Source organism: Callorhinchus milii, unplaced genomic scaffold, assembly GCF_018977255.1.
Source record: "Callorhinchus milii isolate IMCB2004 unplaced genomic scaffold, IMCB_Cmil_1.0 Scaffold1, whole genome shotgun sequence".
Classification (NCBI taxonomy): Eukaryota; Metazoa; Chordata; class Chondrichthyes; order Chimaeriformes; family Callorhinchidae; genus Callorhinchus; species Callorhinchus milii.
The window spans coordinates 134,513,143-134,534,922 of NW_024704742.1; the positions used below are offsets into that span (position 1 = coordinate 134,513,143).

Below are 21,780 nucleotides of genomic sequence, written 5' to 3' on the forward strand. Positions count from 1 at the left end.
TTTTTTTGGTCTGGGGTCTGAAGAAACCCTCGCCGTGTTCATGAGTATCTAAACCATTCAAAGGTAGGCCACCTACCCGTGGAGATTTCACTGTGCCTTCAGTGAAATGCACTCTTCCCCTTGGAGGGATGTATCAATGCTAACCTCATGCCAAAGAATATTAGGTTAGGCACACATTGCCAAGAGCCGAGGTTCAGTGAATGCAGAGTGTGAGTTTTTTTCTGTGGTGGGAGGGGAGGAGAGAAGGAAGGGAAATGCTGGAATTTAACCAGCCTGTCCAGTGAGGACCACCCTAACAAAAGCTGTTAAGGCTTTGGCTTATAGGGATAACAGCAACTGAATGAGAAGAATCCCTGCCCCCAAGGCCACAGCAGCGAGCTATCAACTGAGCCAGTGTGTCAGCCTGACTCAGCTCGTAGCATCTCACCTCCACATCAGAAGGTTGTGGCTCCGAGTCAGAACTCTGAACCCATCATCTAAGCAGGCGCTCCAAGCGACCCACCAATCGACTAACAACTGGGTTCTTACTTACTCCAGGTAAACAGAGGCGTGTGGAGTAAGGAAACTTACCCAACGTTTCGCCCTGGCGGGAACCAAGTCCCGGTCCCCTCGCTTGCTAGGCGAGCGCTCTAACCACTGAGCTACAGGACTCCAAGCTGAAGTCACCTAAGATGAAGAAAGGGGACTCAGTCACAGCCCAAATCCCCTTCCCACCATGGTAGACTTGTCCATTTTTGTAGGGTGCGGAGAGTGGGTGGGGGTGCAAAACACAAAATAATCTTGACTCATGTGGAGATTTCTCCATATGTAATGATATTGTACAGCATCTTCCATTCCAAAGTAACACTCCTCAAGAGCACACGCAGAGACTGGTTGGGCCAAATGTCCCATTTGCGAGCTGTACATTTGTAAGTCTTAGAATATTCTATGAATGCTGAAATTGACCCTCCAAAAATAATGAACCCACACATAATGCAACTGTAGAGAGCACGGAGAAAGAATAATGTATCTGAAATGGTGTAAAGATTTATGCAGCATATCACATTCTCTGGACTAAATACCAGGACACGTTAAGAAGTCCCTTCGGCAAACAATGAAAGCTAAGAGTTGGAGAGAAGAAAAAAAACTTTTTTTTTAAAATCAGTGTCTGTATTACAGAGGAACTTAACTAGCACTCAAGAGCACCCTACAAATCACCAGGGTGGCACTGAAGTCTCCCTCACACTAGACATCCTGGTTGTCTTGGCTTTGAAGTTTAATATCTCTAGGCAGAGTTTAATAATAATAATCCTTGCATTAAATATAGCATCTTACCATGTTGCTGAGATGTCTCAAAGATTTTACTGAATACACTGTATACTGTAAAGTGAATTGATTGTATATTTTGTGGGTGAAACGCGGCAGCCAATTGCATCAGCAGTGTCCTACAAACAGTCGTGGGTTAAGTGACCAAATTATTATTTTGTTTGAAGAGATTTTAGCAGTACTTCAACAGATGGAGGGCACATATCCAGAGAGCAAGCACTTCACTGTCAGCCAGCTGTCAGCCTGGTTCAGTTGGTAGAGAGAATATGTGATAAAGCGCTATTCCAAATCCACAGTAAAATCCTGCGAAGAGAACCCTTCTATTTCCCCACGGAACCATTGAAACTCGATACAGTCCGAGGGCCAAAAAAAATCACCATGCTTGAAGCAATTTATATTCTTTTTAATAAAAAGTATTCAATGCACAATTCAGCTGGTGCCGAAGGGATTGCCCCTCATATTCAATATTGATGGAAAACGGAACAGCTCGTCCCTATCCGGTTACCGTGGCTTGCTGAGGAGAATAATGAAGACTTCCATTAATGGGTAGGGAATATCCGAGCCGGAATTTAACACCGTCCCTCTCGCCCTCCATCTTTCCTCCTCTGCTAAAGCTCGCAGTTCTGTAGCTTCAAATACAAAGCCCGAGTTTTGATCTCTCTGCAATTAATAATTAAACAGTTTTGTCTTCAGTGTAAAGACCCACCATTGGCACTCAACACAGGAGTTCAACTTGAGTAGCAAAAAACAAATTTCTAGCCTATTGCAGCAAAAAATGATTTCCCTGCCTCTTTGAGCAAAATCAATGTCAGCAGTTTCTAGTGTACAGTACCAACAGAGCCACTTCCCCTTCTCAACGATCACCGAATAGTTTGCTTCACGTCCCTCATCCTACCTGCCCCACCAGTCAGACTTTCGGCCCATCTTCGCCCAATCTCCGTAACATTTGTATTGTGTCTCACTATGCTAACTCTGTGAACATTGAGGCTGATTTAGAGCACTATTGGAACAGTCTGTACATTACACTTATTGGAGTTCGATGACTCCAATGCATGTTGGGCCCAGACTGCTTGAAAAATGCACCAGGGAGTGGATCTGACTGAAGTGCTCGAAATAATGATAAAGGGAATTCACAGAGGAAATAGACAAATGCTCTTCACTCTAAAAATCAGGCATCCAGGCTTAACCATGAAATTAAGAGTGTAAAAGAGAAGCTCAGCGGGAAAAGTATTTATATCAAGACTGTGAGAATATGGGACTGACTGCCTCAGAAATTTCAAACAGGTAGTCTCATGAGTCATGATGAAGACAGAGAGAGAGAGAGAGAGAGAGAGAGGGAGGGAGAAAAGAGCGAAAAAAAGGAACAAAAAGAGAGAGGAAGCAAAGGGAAAGAGAGAGAGCGAGAGAGAAAGCAAAGGGAGAGAAAGAGAGAGACACCCATCCACATGTAAGAGACCAGACATGCAGAAAAAATTGGGAAAATCCTATTACGAGGGTTGTTGCAGACTTCATGGTGGAGTTGGCTCGATGGACTGAGGGCTCCACCCTGTACCTAACACTAGATTGTTGTTCGATATTTAATCAAGGTGCCTGCCTTCTGCAATGCATGAATTTGCAGCTCCCACTCTCTGAAACTTTCCCCCAAAATCCATTGGTTTCACAAATCCGGGCTAACCAAGGCTCGCTGAACACTCCTGTCCGCTCCAAGTCTCAGAGTGCGCACATTAGCTGCCGCAACTGACCCGAGCTGCTTCCCCAATATGTTCCCGAACCATCCCCTTCCCACCACTATTCCCTCCACTATTCCTGCTCAACCCTCCTCTCCCTCCGCCTGCCCCGACTCCTATCCGTCCTCGACTCCCCCACGGCCTCCCTCTGCTCCTCCTTTCACGTTCTCCGTTGTGCCCACAGTGGCAGATGCCGTCGGCTGTCCTACAGCACCTACCCTGACTGCCCCTTTCCCCACTCTCGCCACAAGACCCACCAGCCCTCACCCACTGAAGCCAACCTTTCCTCCCTCGCTCACATCCCCATCCAACCCATCTGCCCACCCCCTCCCACCCCTCATCTCCCCCACACTCCCACTACTAACTGTTGCCTCCGCATCGGTCTGCAGACCGTCCGCTCATTAACTAACAAGTCCCTCACAATCCATGACTTCACCGTCAAGGAAAATATCGACATCCTCGTCCTCACCGAAAGCTGGGTCACCCCAGGCGACACCTTTCTCACTAGTTGAGGCCACACTTCCAGGTTACACCTTTCACCAAACCCCACTGCCTAATCGCCGTGGCGCTGGTGTGGCTCTCATCTCCCAGTCCCCTCTCGGCCTTTCCCCTTACTCCTCCAGAACCTTCTCCTCCTTTGAACACCTTACCTTCTACCATCCCTCCAGGCTCTCCCTCAAAATCCTCCTTGTCTACCATCCCCAAGCCTTCCCCTACCTTCCTTTTGGACATCTCCACCCTCCTATCTTCCCTCTCCTTCTGTTCTGAACGCCTCCTAATCCTAGGCGACTTCAACCTCCACTTCACCCTCTCCTGCTCTACCTCTGCCGACTTCTCCTCCTCACTGTCTCGGGCATCACCATCATCGATAAAGCCATCTCGGACCACCACTTCATCTCCCTCAACACTTCCGTATCCATTCCCCTTTCTCAATCCTCCACCATCACATATCATCCGTGGAAAATGTTTTCCTCCCTCTCCCCTGCCCTGGAGTCATCTGAACTCCTACACCTCTGGCCCTCCCTGACCGATCTCCCATCCTCACTCTCTTTTCTCCACAACTCCCTCTCCTTCATTCTAAACTCCCTTGTCCCCCCACACCTCCCAAACTGCCTCATACTGTCGTAAATCCCCCTGGTACACCAGCCATCTCCGTTCCCTCAAGGCATAAGTGCGAGCTGCCGAACGCGACTGGTCCAAATCCAAACTAACGGTTCATCAGCAGATCTGGCTTCACGACTCCAAGACCTACCGCTGTGCTCTTGCCTCTGCCAAATCCTCCTTCTACGCCAAGGTTATCTTGGAGGCGAAGGACAACCCCCGGCTTCTCTTTTCCACCACAAACCGTCTCCTCCATCCACCTTACCACGCCTCACCCATCCTCAAACTCCAACTGTGAGGAGATGCTGGATTTCCTCAAAACCTCTGTCCCGTCCACAGCCACTCCCACATTACCTCTCCCTCATGACCCACCACCCACCCATACTCCTTCGACCCTATCGCTCCCTCCTCCCACTCCGCGATTGTTTACAAGCTCAAACCCACCAGCTGCTCCCTCGATCCCATCCCCACCTTTCTGCTCGTCTCCCAGCTCCACCTTCTGGCCCCACTCCTGCCCGATGTCATCAACCACTCCCTGTCCACCAGTTCAGTTCCCACCCCCTAAAAACAGCTTTCATCACCCCCATCCTGAAAAAACCTTCCCTGGATCCATCCCTCCTCTCCAGCTACTGCCCCATCTCTAACCTCCCATTCCTCTCCAAGGTCCTGGAACGAGTCGTCGCGTCCCAGCTCCAATCATTTCTCTCTCGTTATTCCCTCTTTGAACCCCTCCAATCCGGCTTCCGCGTGACCCACAGTACGGAAACAGCTCTGGTCAAAGTCACTAATGACATTCTGATCATCTGTGATCAGGGCTCCCTCTGCTTCCTTGTCCTCCTCGACCTCTCTGCCGTCTTCGACACTTTCGACCACTCCATCCTCATACACCGCCTCTCCGCTTTACTCAATCTTTAATATCTACATGCTCCCCCTTGGTGACATCATCCGCAGACATGGGGTCAACTGCGGATGACACCCAACTCTATCTTTCTGCCTCAACTCCAGGACCACTGCTGTCCTGACAGACTGCCTGTCAGAAATCAAGTCTTGGATGAGGGCAAACTTCCTACAGCTGAATGTGAACAAGACTGAGGCCCTCCTTATTGGCTCGCGCCAACGCCTCTGCACCTCAGGCTCTGGCAACATCAACCTCCATTGTTGCACACTTCAACTCACCGCCAGTCAGGAACCTCGGTGTCTTGTTCGACCCTCAAGTGTCTTTTCTTCCCCACATTCAAGCCATGACTCGCACTGCCTTCCCTCACCTCTGCAACATCACCCGACTCCGCCACTACCTCACCCCTCAGGCCACTGAAACTCTTGTTCACCTCCAGGCTCGACTATGCAAACGCCCTGCTTGTCGGCCTTCCCAACTCCTCCCTCCACAAGCTGCAGATAATCCAGAACTCTGCAGCCCGTGTCCTCTCCCGCACCAAACTCCGTGACCCCATCACCCCATTCTCGCCCGACTCTACTGGCTCCCTATCCTTCAGAGGATCCAGTTCAAAATCCTGGTCCTCACCTACAAAGCCCTCAATGGTCTCGTCCCACCCTACCTCTGTGACCTACTAACACCCTACCAACCCGCCCGCTCCCACAACTCAGCTGGCTCCGACCTGCTCCACATCCCCCGACCCACCCGGCACCACTCTGCCACCAATCTCTGGAACTCCATCCCCCAATCAATCAGCCTCGCTCCCTCCTTAGCCTCCTTCAAGTTCCCCCTCAAAACCTTCCTCTTCAACCATGCCATTGGTCACCCCCCCTTCCCCTCCCTTCTCCCCCTGACCCCAGCTCGGGTCTGAAATGCTGTACACCGTCCAGCGCCTTGGGACATCCTCCCGATGTGAAAGGCGCTATACAAATGTAGTCTTGTTATTGTTGTTACTGGTGGTTTGCTCCACGTCTTTCTGCCTTCAAACACCAGGTGTCAGCCTGGCTCAGCAAGTAACATTCTCTCCTCTGAGTCAGAAGGTTATAGGTTAGAGATGCCTTCCCTAAGAATGAATATCAAACCAAGGTCCCCTATGCCTGTTTAGGTGGACATTAAAGATCTCTCATGGCAGGATTAAACAAAAATTGGTCACTCAATCCACGACTGTTTGTGGGACACCGCTGTGCTCAATTGATGGTGGGTTTTGCCCACAAAATATACAATCAATTCACTTTGCAGAATTTCTGTGAAGCACTTTGAGAAATGTGATAAGGTCCTATATCTAATGCAAGGATTATTATTATTATTTAGAAGAGTAAGGACTTTCTCCCAGTGTCCTGCCATGACCCGCTCTGCCTTCCCTCACCTCCATAACATCGCCTGACTCCGCCACTATCTAACCTCTCAGGCCGTTGAAACTCTTGTTCATGCCTTCATCACCTCAAGGCTCAACTATGCATACGCTCTGCTTGTCGGCCTTCCCAACTCCTCCCTCCACAGGCTGCAGATACTCCAGATCTCTGCAGCCCGTGTCCTCTCCCGCACCAAACTCTGTGACCCCATCTCCCCCATTCTCACCCGACTCCATTGGCTCCCTATCCTTCAGAGGATCCAGTTCAAGATCCTGGTGCTCACCTACAAAGCCCTCCGTGGCCTCGCCCCACCCTACCTCTGTGACCTCCTAACCCCCTACCAACCCGCCCGCTCCCTCCAATCAGCCGGTTCCAGTCTGCTCCACGTCCCCCGACCTACCCGCCCCACCATTGGCGGGAGAGCCTTCAGTCACTCTGCTGCCAACCTCTGGAATTCCATCCCCTAATCACTCTGCCTCGCCCCCTCCTTAGCCTTTCCTCCTTCAAGGCCGGTCTCAAGACCTTTCTCTTCGACCGTGCCTTCAGCTCCCCTCTCGACTCTCAACCTCCTCCTCGCTCCCTCCCTTCCCTCCCCTCACCCTGATCATTCCCCCCCTGCTCAGGTCCCAACCCAACTGTCCAGTGCCTTGGGACGTCCTCCCGACGTGAAAGGCACACTATAAGTGAAATCTTGTTGTTGTTCTTCAAGTCACGTCTCAAAACCCTCCTCTTCGACCATGCCATGAGTCACCCCCTTCTCGTCCCCTCCCTTCGTCCCCCCCTGACCCCAGCTCGAGTCTGAAATGCTGTACACTGTCCAACGCCTTGGGACATGAAAGGCGCTATACAAATGTAATCTTGCTGTTGTGGAGTCCTGAAGCTCAGTGGTTAGAGCACTCGCTTTGACAAGCGAGAGACCTGAGTTCAATTCCAGGCAGAGGGCGAAACCTTGGGCAAGTTTCCTTACTCCACACAGAGCCTAATAATAATCCCTACAAAACCAAAAACAATAATAAATTGGTCATTTTCAATCTACGACTGTTTGTCTGACATTGCTGTGCGCAATTGGCTGCCGCGTTTGCCCACAAATATACAGTCAATTCACTTTACAGTGTGTTCTGTGAAGTGCTTTGGGACGTCCTCTCGACGTGAAAAGCGCTATATCAAATGCAAGGATTATTATTATTATTATTGTTGTCCTGCCCAACAATTCTCCGTGTAAATATTGGACACTCATTTCATGGCTGATTGTGTCACATGGCAGTGTGCAAACGGTCTCCGACAAATGCCTACAAATACATAGTCACCACACTTAACAGTGAACCTTGTTAAAGGGATAAGACACTACATCAAATGCAAGCATTACTGCAAACACACAACTGTCTCCTAAATTCTTCTTGCTCTTTGAAGTTAGCTCCAATCCTGCACAGGTGACGATGCAGTGATCAAAACGGGGCTTAAATATTACAAAGCTAATCAGGTTTATGTAACTCCCCGGGGACGTGAACATTCCAAGTACCCAACTTCCAACACAAAGGGAATACTTGCAAACAGCACACGAGGGAATGATAATGACAATGATAATTCTTACAGAAGTCGCTGGGAACACTCAACAGGTCAAGCAGTATCTATGGAGAGAGGGAAGTGAGTTAACGTTGCAGGTGGATGACCTTTCATCAGAACTTTAGCCAGTTCTGACGAAAGTTCGACCTGAAATGTTAAGTCACTTTCCTCTCTCCATAGATGCTGCCTGACCTGCTGAGTTCCCAAGCGTCTTGAGGTGAGTCTTGAGGTGGTGAGGGAGGGGGATGAGGTGGAGGGACAGTAGGATGGAGTTCCAGAGGGTGGAGGCACAGTGGCAGAAGGCGCTCCCGCCAATAGTGGGGCGAGCAAGGAAGGTGGGGGACGTGAAGCAGACACTACGAGTTCAAAGTGCCGATGTGCGGCTTATACCCACCACCTTCTGATTCCGAGACGAAAATGCAAATGAAATGAAGTGATTTCCATTTTATTTACAGATGAGGCAACAGGGATTTCCTGCTTCAGCTGCATGTCCCCCATTCCCTGTTCTGGTCTGCCAATGTTTCAACCTTTACTACAGTTCTCACGTTAAACATTAAACACTGCAAAAAGCAGCGTCCAATATTTACTTTGGGATTGTATAAGCTGTAACAGCACCAGCATGGTACGTCCATAAGATCCTTACACACTTACAATCTCACGTATTTATTGTTATGGTCATTTGTGGGACATTGCTGTGTGTAAATTAGCTGCAGAGTTCACCCAAAAACAGTCACCACAATATATACCCGACGTGAAAGGCCCCATTACCAAATAGTAAAAGGATTATTAATATTAATAATAATCGTTGTATTTGAGATGTCTCAAAGCGCTTCACAGAATATACTGTAAAGTGGATTGACTGTGTATTTTTTGTGCAAAACGCAGCAGCCAATTGTTGACAACAATGTCCTACAAACAGCCGTGACCTTAGTGATCAAATTATTAGATTCCTAAAGTAAACAGGTGTATAATAATAATATTATATCGGAGTCCTGTAGCTCAGTGGTTAGAACACTCGCTTTGCAAGCGAGATACCTGGGTTCAATTCCAGGCAGGACGAAACCTTGGGCACGTTTCCTTACTCCACACGCCTAATAATAATCCCTCCGACACAAAACAATAATAAATTGGTCATTTTTAATCCACGACTGTTTGCGGGATGCTGCTGTGCGCAATTGGCTGCTGTGTTTCGCCCACAAATATATAGTCAATTCACTTTACAGCATATTCTGGGAAGCGCTTTGAGACGTCTAGAGGATGTGAAAAGCGCTATATCAAATGCAAAGATTATTATATTATATTATTATAAACAGGTACATGGCTAAGCAAACTTGCCTAAGGTATCATTCCGTTCGGGAATTGAACCCAAAAATTGGTCCTTTCACTTGCGAGGCGAGCGCACTAATCACTACGCTACAGCACTCCAAGATCTTAATTAAAAAGGAAAAAACTTGCACAGGGAGGGATCCAGCAAATTAACACTGAGCTTCACCCAATGGGTGGGTGGCAGGGAGTAAATAAAATGACCCCACGCGGAACAAATGGCTTCAACACAAGTTGTAAAGTGCAATTGCTGTCAAGGGCCTGGAACGTAGCAAAAATAAATAAGACTTGCTGACTTTAGTACTGTATTTGGTTGCAATTATACACTGTCCTTGTCGTCACCTCTACTGAATCCTAAAGGCACGTAAAAACTCCAGGATAAATATCAGGCCACGTCTACAATTTAACAATAATTGATCCTTATAGCATTAATCCATGCGCAGATTTAGAGTTTTATCACATCGTGGGAAGGGGGGAGTGGATGGAATTGTAGACGAGGGCTTTGAAAAAGATGGGGAAGGGGGGAAAGAGGCAAAAACAAAAAATGATCCACACTGGGAGGCAGGGAGTCAGTGGAGACTGGTGACGACCGGGGTAATGTGTGCGCGGAGTTCTGGATAAATGCACTGAATAGATCACTGTGTAACTGAGCCCCCGCACGGCTGTGCTCACTGCCGTTCTAATGCAGCTTAGAATTTTTTAAAAAACTCACAGCTGCATTTTAATTAAGCTCTTCATCCCCTTGTTAGTTATCAAACCACCTCTGTCCCTTCATTTTCCACCAGGGAGCCAACAGCCTGAGGCAGTGAAGCAGTTGTGGTTTCATCTCACTCACACTGCCATTTCTCCAGCAAAGGTTGGCATCGAATTGTATAAAAGTTAACACGTAATGCAGAGGTGATGCACATTGAGCCAGGCCTGTGATGGCAATGCCACCTTGCTTACCGCAGTGGTTTTACCAACACTGCAAAGCACTGGTTCTCACTGCCTCTTCTTCCATCATTTGTGGGCCGTGCCTTCAGCCACTGTCATTCCCCATATCTCCTGGAACTTTCCACCTCGTCCTATTCATCTTTCTTTCCCACCTTAAGACCAACCGCGCTCTCCCTGCTTGCTTGGTCACTGCCCAGGATTTTCTTTTGTGTGTGTAAAGGATGCTATATCAATGCAAGTGTAATAATAACCCTGCATTTGATTTGGTGCCTTATCAGGTCTTCTAGCCGTCCCAAAGCGGTTCACAGAATATACTGTAAAGTGAATTGACTTAATATTTTGTTGGCGAAACGCGGCAGCCAATCGCGCACAACAGTGTCCTACAAATGTTGTGGATTAAGTGACCAAATTACAATGGTGTAATTGGATTTTTTCTTTCATTTGTTTTTGTTTTTTGCAGCCATCATTGCCTTGTGCAACCCAGGCCGTCTCTGTTGTGTCACAGAGCTCTTGCAACTCTTGCCAGCTCTCCATCCTCTGCTGCGCTGACAGCATCAGCATCCAAGGCTGCACTCTCCACCTCTCAAAGCCGGTCAGGAACCTCGGTGTTCTGTTCAACCCTGAGCTGTCCTTTCTTCCTCATATCCGCACCACAACTGGCACCACCTTCCATCACCTCTGGAATATCGCCAGACTACGGCACTACCTCACCCCTCACGCTGCTGAAACCCTGGTTCACGCCTTTGTCACCTCAAGGCTGGACTATGGGAACTCTCTCCTCGCCGGCCTTCCCGCCACCTCCCTCCACACTGCAGAACATTCAGAACTCTGCAGCTCGTGTACTGTCCCGCACCAGGGCTTCGGGACCACATCACTCCCTCCCTCGCTCGCCTCCACTGGCTCCCCATCCCCCAGAGGATCAAATTCAAGATCCTCATCCTCACCTACAAGGCCATTCATGGCCTCGCTCCCTCCTACCTCTCCGACCTACTATCCCCCTACCCGTACCCTCCGTTCCTCAGGCTCCGGTCTGCTCCACATCCCCCGCCCCAACCGCCCTACCATCAGTGGTCGGGCCTTCAGCCTCTCAGCCCCTCGGCTCTGGAACTCCATCCCCTAGTGCCTTCTCCTTGCTTCCTCCCTTTCCTCCTTCAAGGCCGGTCTCAAGACCTTTCTCTTCAACCGTGCCTTCAGCTCCCCTCTCGACTCTCAACCTCCTCCTCTCTCCCTCCCCTCCCCTCACCCTGACCATTTCCCCCCTGCTCGGATCCCGACCCAACTGTCCAGCGCCTTGGGACGTCCTCCCGACGTGAAGGGAGCTCTATAAATGAAATCTTGTTGTTGTTGTTGCTCTTAAGCCAAGCCAAGTGGCTGGAAGGGGCGCAAAGGTGACCTTGTGACAACTCACCCTCTGATATCTATCCATTTCCTTTAGAAAGGGGTTAAGCCTCGGTTTCCTGCAACCCCATAGAATTATTTAGTTCAGTATTGGAATGAGAGGGGAGAAAAAGAGAGAGGAAAAGAGGGGCGTGATCTACGTTGTTGCATCACTGCATTGCCAAATGAACCCCCTGACTATGCAGGGAACATCTGACCTAGACAACAATCTGGTCTCCAAAAACATTTTATTCACGCTTTTCTCGCGCCATCCCCACTCCTCTATTCAGCAGAAGTCAAAGCAGCAAGTTCTCAGAGTGAATGAATAATCCACATGGAGGAGATCTAATTCCTTCAACAAATAATAGTAATAAATTGACTAAATAATTCAATCTATGACTGTGCAACACTGCTGCGCGCAATTGCTGCTGCGTTTCGCCCACAAAATATAGTCAATTCACTTAATAGTACTTTAGAACAGTACTTTAACACTTTGTTTCAGATTTACAGTATCTGCAGTATTTTGCATTTTGTCACTTAACAGTATATTCCGTGAAGCGTTTTGAGACATCTAGAAGACGTGTTAAGCCGTTATATCAAATGCAAGGATTATTAGGATTATTTGCCTCCTTCAAGGCGTGTCTCAAAAGATTCCTTTATGACCACGGCTTCGGTCAACTAACCTCCTCTCCATCCTTCTCTCATCCCAACTCCCAGCTCGGGTACAAACCCTTTATTGTCCAGCACCTTGGGACGTCCTCCCAATGTAAAATATAAGTTACTATATAAATGCAATTTGCTACTGTGGTTGATGAGTGGCCACACCAGCCCTTCATCTTGTGGTTACCACTCGACACAACCAAAGCCTCTTGGTCAGAAGGTCACCTCAAACATGCGGCAATCTAAAGCCAATAAATACATAACTTAGCGTAAAGATTCCGGCTTGGAATTGTACCCGTGGTAATGGAGAGGGAAAGGGGTTAGCAGCACCAGACTTTGCCAACGTTAAATAAATAATCTAAGACACGGAGTCAAGAAAAAAAAGTTAATTGCTGCATTCTCCAGGGAGGTATCGCATGCATCTCAGTAAGTTTGCTCTGATCTAGGTATTTCCAATGAGACAGCAATGGCATTGAAAAAGCATCAGTTTGCAGCTGGCAAAGCGGGTGTGGGGGGTTGTGTGGGCGGAGGCTTTTCACTCTCATTATCTCAATAGTTGTCTGTGGGACGTCGTTCACAAAAATAGTTCTTGTACTTTTGCCTGTGTGACTCCAACACTCAGCTTGGCTCAATACTCAACACTCTCTCCTCCGAGTCAGATGATTGTGGGATCAAGCCCCATGTCAGGGCTTTAAGCTTACGGCCTAGACTGATATTATAATGCAGTGCGAGGGGTGGGGGGGGTTGTGGGGGTGAGAGCAGGAGGAAGCACTGCGGCATGTGGTGGGGGATGTGAGGAAGAAGCACTACATTAGAAAGAAAACAATCTCCCATAAAATCGTTCATTCGTTTTATGGCTATTTATGGGACACTGCTGAGTGCAAATTTGCTGCCGCATTCGCCCTCAAAAATACACCGTAACTGCATTTTACAGTGCTTTGGAACATCTTCCCAATGTGAAAGGCCAAATGTAAGGATTAATAATAATAATAATTCTTGCATTTGCATAACGCTTATCACGTCGTTGAGACGTGACAAACCGTTTCACGGAATATACTGCAAAGTGAATTTACTGTAAATTTTCTGGGATATACAAATAAAAAATGCTGCTGTTGATGTGTATACTTTGTGTAGCCCTGTGCCAAATTTACAGGGGTTTTAAACAGTCAGCAAAACGCAAAATACTGCAGGTGCTGGAAATCTGAAAACAAAAACAGAAGTGGCTGGGAACACTCAGCAGGTCAGGCAACATCTTTGGAGAAAGGAAAGTGAGTCAACGTTTCGGATCGACGACTCTTCGTCAGAGCCCAATCTGTTCTGACGGGTTGCGGACCCGAATAGTTGACTCACTTTCCTTTCTCGAAAGATGTTGCCTGACCCGCTGAGTGTTCCCAGCGACTTCTGTTTTTGTTTTCAGTCCCACGTGAGGTTGGGTAGTGCCTTTGTTCCCAACAGAAAGTCATGGGGTAGGTGGGGCGGGGGGTGGGTAAGAGACCCACATTGTGTGCAGCAAACCAAACAGTAGCACAGCAACAGGAGATTGTAATTCAGGTATCACTTCATGAATTAAGATATCACCAAGTTCAGTATCACTTTTACCAAAGGCTGCAGGGGGGCAAACAGCACGAGCGCAGGGATTGAGAACCCTTGCCATATATTTATGTTCTGACAATAAATAAAAGGGAGGTTCAAAAAAAACAAGATGGTGGTGGGATATGGATTGCTTTGACACATTGTTGAGGACTCAACTAATAGTATAATAATTATTGCTTTTCATAATGCGCCTGTGACAGGGCTCACAGTCTTAAAATTAAGGGTCAGCCTTTTAGAACAGAGTTGAGGAAACATTTCTTCACTCAGAGGGTAGTGAATTTATGGAATTCACTGCCCCAGAAGGCTGTAGATGCTCAGTCCTTGAACATCTTCAAGGCTGAGACTGATAGATTTTTAAAAAAACAGAAGATTAGGGGATATGGGGATAGGGCAGGTAATTAGAGTTAGGTCTGAAGATCAGCCATGACCTTATCGAATGGCGGGGCACAGGCTCGAGGGGCCAAATGGCCTACTCCTGCTCCCAATTCTTACGTTCTTATGCTATCGAGAGGTCTGAAAAGCGATTCACAGGATATATTGTAACGTATAAAATGGGCAAAATATGTTTGCCCACGTATATTGTTTGTGGGCAAACACCACAGCCAATTTGAGCACAGCAATGTCCCAGAATTAGATAGATTATCCACAACGAGTTAGCTACAGGGATATGGTGAAACGGCAGGTCAATGGAACTGAAAGGAATGTTTGTTAAAAGAGCACAAACACAATGGGCCGAATGATCATCTTCTGTGCTGCTAACTTCTAATGTTCAGTTTCTGTAACGTCCACTTTTCAATCTCATTTTGGAAAATGCTTCAAGACATTTCTTTCCAGGTTAAAGGGACTGCATGTTTAAATGTATAAATATATATATATATATATAAATGAGCTAAAAAGGCTGAGCTAAACATATTCTTTCTGTAACATATTCTTTAACAGTTGCTGAAAGACGTCAAGCCTGAAATTCCTCAAGCCTCAGCTGCAGCTCGAATCTCGAAAAGCTCACTCTTAAATTAGAAACTGCTTCTGAAGACGAAATGCAGGAAAGCAGACGTCAGTTAAGACTCATTGTTGTTTCATTGTTGATTTTTTTTATTACAAGTTTTTTTTAAAAAAAAATAAGATTTGAGGTACAGATCAACCATGATCCTAATAGACTGCGGAACAGGTTGATCTGTACCTCAAACCTTAATTTTTTTAAAAAAAAAACTTATGACACCCTTAAGGCTCAGGTTGTGAAGCTTTTTGCAATCTATGATCCCTTTCACTCAATCTTAGAAGAACTGCAGTCATAACAACAGCAGCAACAACAATTTGCATTTATATAGCACACTTCACGCAGGGTAGCGTCCCGGAGCACTTCCTCCCGTTAGACAGAGGGACAAAGTCATCTTTCCCTTCACCTCCCTTGAAACTCACAGTCTAAATGAGGTACTTGTGGGCATTAAGCATCTCACTGCACCATTCGAAAAGAGAACTGATTTTCTCCCAGTGTCCTGGCCTACAATCTCCCAAATAAAAATGGGTTCAAACATGCGGCTTGAACCCACAATCCTCTGACTCAGAGTAAAGAGTGACTTAACCAAGCTGACACCTTGCCCCGCAACTTCATGCTGCCTCAGGTAATATGCAATTAATATTCTTGCACAATCTGGGTTGAAATTTTCACTAACTATGGCTGTTTTGGGACGCAACTGACTGCCATGTTCGCCCACAAATTACAGTGACTCCACTTTACAGAATATTTTGTGAAGTGCTTTAGAACTTCCGCCTGACATGAAAACACTAGACCAAATGTAAGGATTGTTATTAGTATTAGTGCATTTATCATTGAACTGTCTCAAGCGCTTCAAAGGATTTCACTGTCGAGTGCAGTGTTTGTATTTAAAGGTTTACATCTCAGGTTGTATAATCGTCTCAAGTCAAGACCGTTCGATGAAAAGCGATTGAAATTTTTAAAGCAACTCTGCCCCTTCCCCAACCAAGTCAAATATTAAGGCAATATTGTGAACTGTAGTGGGGAGAGGGGAAAGAGAAAAATTATAGGAAAGAAAAATTGAAGCATCTGAGTAATCAGTATGTTGATGAGATATTTATATTCGGGAGACAAAAAATGCAGAGGCAGCAATGTCCTCAGGCAGTAATTGCGTAAATTCACACACACACACATAATACCCAAAATAATTCTTACATTTGATATAGTGCCTCATTACATTGTCAACATGTCTCAAGGTGGAGTCCTGTAGCTCAGTGGTTAGAGCACTCGCTTTGCAATTCCAGGCAGGGCGAAACCTTGGGCAAGTTTCCTTACTCCACACAGAGCCTAATAATAATCCCTCCAAAAACAAAAAATAATAATAAATTGGTCATTTTCAATCTACGACTGTTTGTGGGACATTGCTGTGCGCAATTGGCTGCCGCGTTCGCCCACAAATATACAGTCAATTCAGTTTACAGTGTGTTCTGTGAAGCGCTTTGGGACGTCCTCCTGACGTGAAAAGCGCTATATTAAATGCAAGGATTATTATTATTATTATTAAGGTGTTTCACAGGATTTTACTGTAAAATCATAGTGAATATTTGTAGGCAAATACAGCAGTCAATTGGCACAGTGCAATGTCCCACAGTCAGGACAGGATTGACCAATTTCAGTCAGGGCGGGGGGAAATTGATGGCCTGGATCCCAGGAGAAACTCCCCTTCTGTTTTCTGAATAATACAGGTAGACAGGACCTCACTTTGAGGTCTCATCCAAAGGATGGCATCTCGATAATGCAGTGTTCCCCCAGCACTGTATTGGTGAGTCAGTCCCGTCTGTTTGTTCAAAATCCTGGCATATGACTTGAACCCACAGTCTTCTGACTCAGAGCAGAGAGTGACTGAGCGAGACTGACACCTTGCCCAGCAACTTCATGCTGCCTCAGGTAACATGTAATAACAACAACTTGCATGTATATAGCGTCCTCCAGCTGGGCGGCGTCTAACAGAGCTTAACAGTGGTGGAGCCCGAGGCTGAGCCGGGGGAGGGGGAAGGTGACTGTAGGCACGGTCGAAGAGGAAGGTCTTCAGGAGCGACCTGAAATTAGGGAAAGAGGAGGCGAGACGAAGGGGTTGAGGGAGGGAGTTCCAAAGTTTCAGGGCGTAGTGGCTGAAGGCACGGCTGCAGATGGTGAAGCGGAGGATTCGGGGGACACGGAGGAGGCCAGACCCAGTAGAGCAGAGGCAATGGGTACTGTTGTGAGGAGAGAGGTTAGAGAGTTGGGGAGGGGGCGGGTGCAAGGAATGGAGGGATTTAAACACTAGAGTGAGGATCCTGCAGTCGATCCTCTCTGTGACGGTGGAGTTTGACAAGGACTGGAATAATTGGGGTAGGAAGTTTGTTGCGGGTGAGAATGTGGGTGGCGGAGTTTTGAATGAGCTGGATTTTGTGAATAGTGGAGAAGGGGAGACCAGAGAGGAGGAAGTTAGAGTAGTTCAGCCGAGAGGTGACAAAGGCATTGACAAGGGACATGGAATTAATATTCTTGCACAATCAGGGTTCAAACTTTTGAAACTGGTGTTGCCTTAAGTTAGTGAAACTTTCACTCTGGTGAATGTTTCACTAACTTAGGCAACACATTATTACTCCCCTCTCTCACCATACAAGCACAACATACGAGCGATGGGAGTTGGCAACCAGTGCGCATATATAAAAAAAATTACCCAAAAATTATGTGAGAGGGAGGTTAGGATTTTGCATTTATCATGACGTAGAATACCTGTGCTTTTTTTTTTCCTCCTTGCTCACCAGCATGTACCAACATGCAATTCAATGTAAAGAACACCCTTCACAGCATCCAACATCACAATAATAATAATCCTCGCATTTGATATAGCACCTTATCGTTGAGACGTCTCAAAGCGCTTCACAGGATATACTGTACTGAGGCAAACTTCAACAACCCAACTGGCGTCCGGAGGGGACGTGTTAATCAGCGCCACACCATATGGTGGATATGAACTATTTGGGCCACCAGGGAAGCCCAGCCTCAAGCTGCTCAAAGAGCATAAGTGTGTGCAGCCCAATGCCAGCCATATTGTAGGATATTTACCTTTGTGTGCAAATGAGCGAAGCTACTAAATTCATACTTCGCCTGCGATAACCGTACAGACTAAATGCGATGGGACCCAAACCCGTCTAAGTTCAACCGGGCATCAGACTGCTTCAACAACATCAACTCACACTTACATAGCGCGCGCGCACGCACACCTCCACCCCAAGCAGGGTAGCGTCTCAGAGCACTTAACAATGGCAGAGCCTGACTCCGAGCCAAGAGGGGGGAGGGGAGGTGGCCGTAAGCTCGGTCGAAGAGGAAGATTTTCAGGCGATGCTTGAAAAAGGGGAGAGAGGGGGGAAGGCGGAAGGATTGAGGGAGAGTGTTCCAGAGTTTTAGTGTGTAGCGACTGAAAGCACGACCTCCGATGGTAGGACAGAGAATGCAAGGGACAAGTAGGAGGCCGGAGCCAGTCGAGCAGAGGCAGAGCAGATGTGGTGGATTGGGGAGTGAGGAGGTCGGAGAGGTAGGGAGGTGCCAGGGAGTGAATGGATTTGAACATGACTGCGAATGGAGCTTGGCCAGAACTGGCGAGATGTGGGTCAGTATGCGGGCGGCAGAGTTCTGAATGAGCTGCATCTTTGGAATGGTGGGGAGACCAGCGAGGAGTGTGCTTGAGTAATCCAAGCGGGAGGTGAGAAACATCATGAGAGTTTCGGCTTCATTTGGGATAAGGTATGGTCGGAGGCAGGCAATGTGGCGGAAGTGGAGGAAGGCGGTCCTGGTCAGGGGCCGGATGTGGGAGAGGAAGGACTGCTGGGGGTCGAACCAGACTCCTAGATTGCGCACTGGTTCGGTGAGTCTGAGGGAGATCCCAGGGAGGTTGAGGACTTTAGATCCGCAGGAGTGAAGGCACTGATGGGAGCCAATGAGTATGGCTTCCGTCTTGTCCATATTCAGCTACAGGAAGTTTACACTCATCCAGGCCCCTGATGTCTGCCAGACAAGCTGATAGAACATCGGCAGGTCTGGAGTTGGTGCTGGAGGAGGCAAAGTAGATTTGTGTGTCATCTGCATACATGTGGAAGTTTACTCCGTGTCTGCGGATGACATCGCCCAGTGGGTGCATGTAGGTAAGGGAAAGACGAGGGCCAAGGATGAAGCCCTGGGACTTGAACCATGGGAGTGCGGTCCCACTAAGGTGGATGAGGGAGAGGCGGTGGAGGAGAATGGCGTGTTCGACTGTGTCGAATGCAGCAGAGAGATCCAGAAGGAGGAGGAGGCAGAGGGAGCCCTGGTCACAGATAGAGAATGTGTTTTGTGACTTTCATTTCATGTCCACCCACCCACCATTATACCATCAGCGGGCAGGCTATTAGCCTCTCTACCCCCACTCTCTGGAACTTCATCCTTCTGACTCATTCCTTCCCTCACCTCACGGAGTTACTTAATTCAAGGTCCACCCCAAGACCTACCTCCTTAACTTAATTTTCAGTCATCTTTCCCCTCCCCCTCAGCTCCAACCTCTCGGCTCCAACCTCCCCACGCTCAGGTGCCAAGCCATTTTTGTTAAGCACCTTTGCACATCCACGAGACGTAAACAGAGCTATATTTGTATCGTATGGTTCTGAGTTTGGACTCCCAGGTGCTCTAGACAAAAATAACTTCTGCACCTCATCCAAAATTAAACAGCAGTGCTCTCAGAATAACTTTATTTCGGCGTTTCTCTCAAAGTGGATGCAACAGAGTGAGGCATTGACCTACTTCGCCTCCAATGGCTAACAGCGCGGATCACAAGTTTGGAAGACAAAACGGATCTGCCGGCTAGAGTAGCAGCAGTTAACATTAAAGGGGTGAAAAGTCATCAACAATACGTGCAAGAATAACTGAGTGTGTGAGGGAGACAGAGAGAGAGAAAGGGGGAGAAAAAGACTTAAGTACAATAAATCAAAATAACAACATGCATTTTTTTATAGCGACTCAAAATGTCTCAAAACGTCCTTCGGATGAGAGGTGAGATAACATTCAAGGAATATTATTATTAGTAGTAGTATTTTTATTAGTAGTAGTATTCTTATTACTATTATTAATCATATATTTTTAAAAAATTGTTATTTTAGATTATTATTATACAGTTTTTCCTTTCACTGGCAATTTTATCTGGAGGTTTGTGAAGTTCCCTTCACTTTTTGAATGGTGCCGCGGGAATCTTTAACTCCACATGGGAACAAAGTGCTAAATATTGCAGATGCTGGAAATCTGAAACAAAAACGGAGGTCGCTGGGAACACTCAGCAGGTCAGGCAGCATCTATGGAGAAAGGAAAGCGAGTCAACGTTTTCAGTCCACGACCCTTCGTCATGCTCTGACGAGAAGGGGCGCGGCCCCCAAATGTTGACTCACTCCCTTTTCTCCGTAGATGCTGCCTGACCTGCTGAGTGTTCCCAGCGACTTCTGTTTCTCTTATGAGAACAAAGTTACCACGTTAAGTGGAAAGCTTCACAAGGATGGCTCTGCTAGATACACACTGGGAGGGTCATTGACAAGACATAGAACAACTAAAATATGCCCAAGAACTGAGAAGTAACAATAACAACACTGTAATAACAGGTAATTCAAGAGGAGAGCAGTGAGGCTCAGCCCCAGAACAAAAGGAATGAGATGTACAAAACTACAAGACACAAGTTTAACCCACAAAATAATAAAAATTATTACAAAATAACAAAGGGGGTAATAATCCCTTTTAAAAAAAAGTGGTCACACATGCACAACTGTTTGTGGGATACTGCTGTGTGCAATTGGCTGCCACACCTCACCCATAAAATATACAGTTAATTCATTTTACAGTATATTCTGACCGCTCGGCGCCTTGGGACGTCCTTTTAACGTGAAAGGCGCTATACAAATGTAATTTGTTGTTGTTGTTGAGAGGACCCAGGTTAAATTCCTGGGCAGGGTGAAACCTTAGTCCACACACGTGTGTTTACTTAGCAGTAAGTAGGAACCCGGTCGTTAGTCGATTGGTGGATCGGTTTCCTGTTCCCTTAAAAAATCATAATAATTGGTCCTTCAATCCACGACTGTTTGTAGGACGCAGCTGTGTGCAATCGGCTGCCACGTTTCACTCACAAAATATACAGTCAATTCACTTTACAGTATATTCTGTGAAGCGCTTTGAGACGTTTTGATGACCTGATAAGATGCTATATTAAATGCAAGGATTATTATTAATGTCCTCCTTTTTGTAAGGAGTCTTAATATTGACCCAGGTGAGCAAAGTACCTTTTCACCTTAGGGGCTCGAGTTCAATATCAAGGAGATTCCCAGCTGGCTCAAGAGAATGTGCACAACCCGAGGTCAGCATGGCACAAAATTACTGTGAACGCAACGTCATGAAAACTGCTGTCGCAAATTCAGGCAACGAGATTAAAGAGACAGATTAGCGCTTGGAATTACAGCGCACACATTTCGCTATGTATTTTCCCAGAGCTGTCGGTGGGAGGGGGGGCAATATTCAAACAGAATTTGCAAAACTAAAGCGATTTTATTACTATCGACTTTGATCCCCAAAAATACTTGAAGCGTTAATTGCACCTCTCATTATCCACAACAAGGATTTTAATGTACGCTCCAACGATGAGTCTTGGGAGTTACTCAGGGGTTCAAAGTGTGTCGGGTACGATGAAGCCGTACTGAACAAATTTCCGAGACAGAAGCATTTCTGTGGTTCCAGGCTGCTGGAAAAACTACTGGTCAATCAATTGGTATCTGACCCAATTCTCCTATACTTCACAAATTGGGACTCAACAAGCCAGCTCACATGATTCTTACTGAACACGGGAAAGTGGTGGAGGGGAAACTAAAACAACAACTTGCATTT

General features: G+C 46.9%; 1 protein-coding gene across 7 annotated transcripts in view; it reads right to left on the reverse strand.

The window, feature by feature from the left end:
- Positions 1–21,780, reverse strand: part of nedd4l (NEDD4 like E3 ubiquitin protein ligase) — a 199,465-nt gene that overhangs the window by 142,983 nt on the left and 34,702 nt on the right. The gene's annotated exons all lie outside the window — the stretch shown is intronic.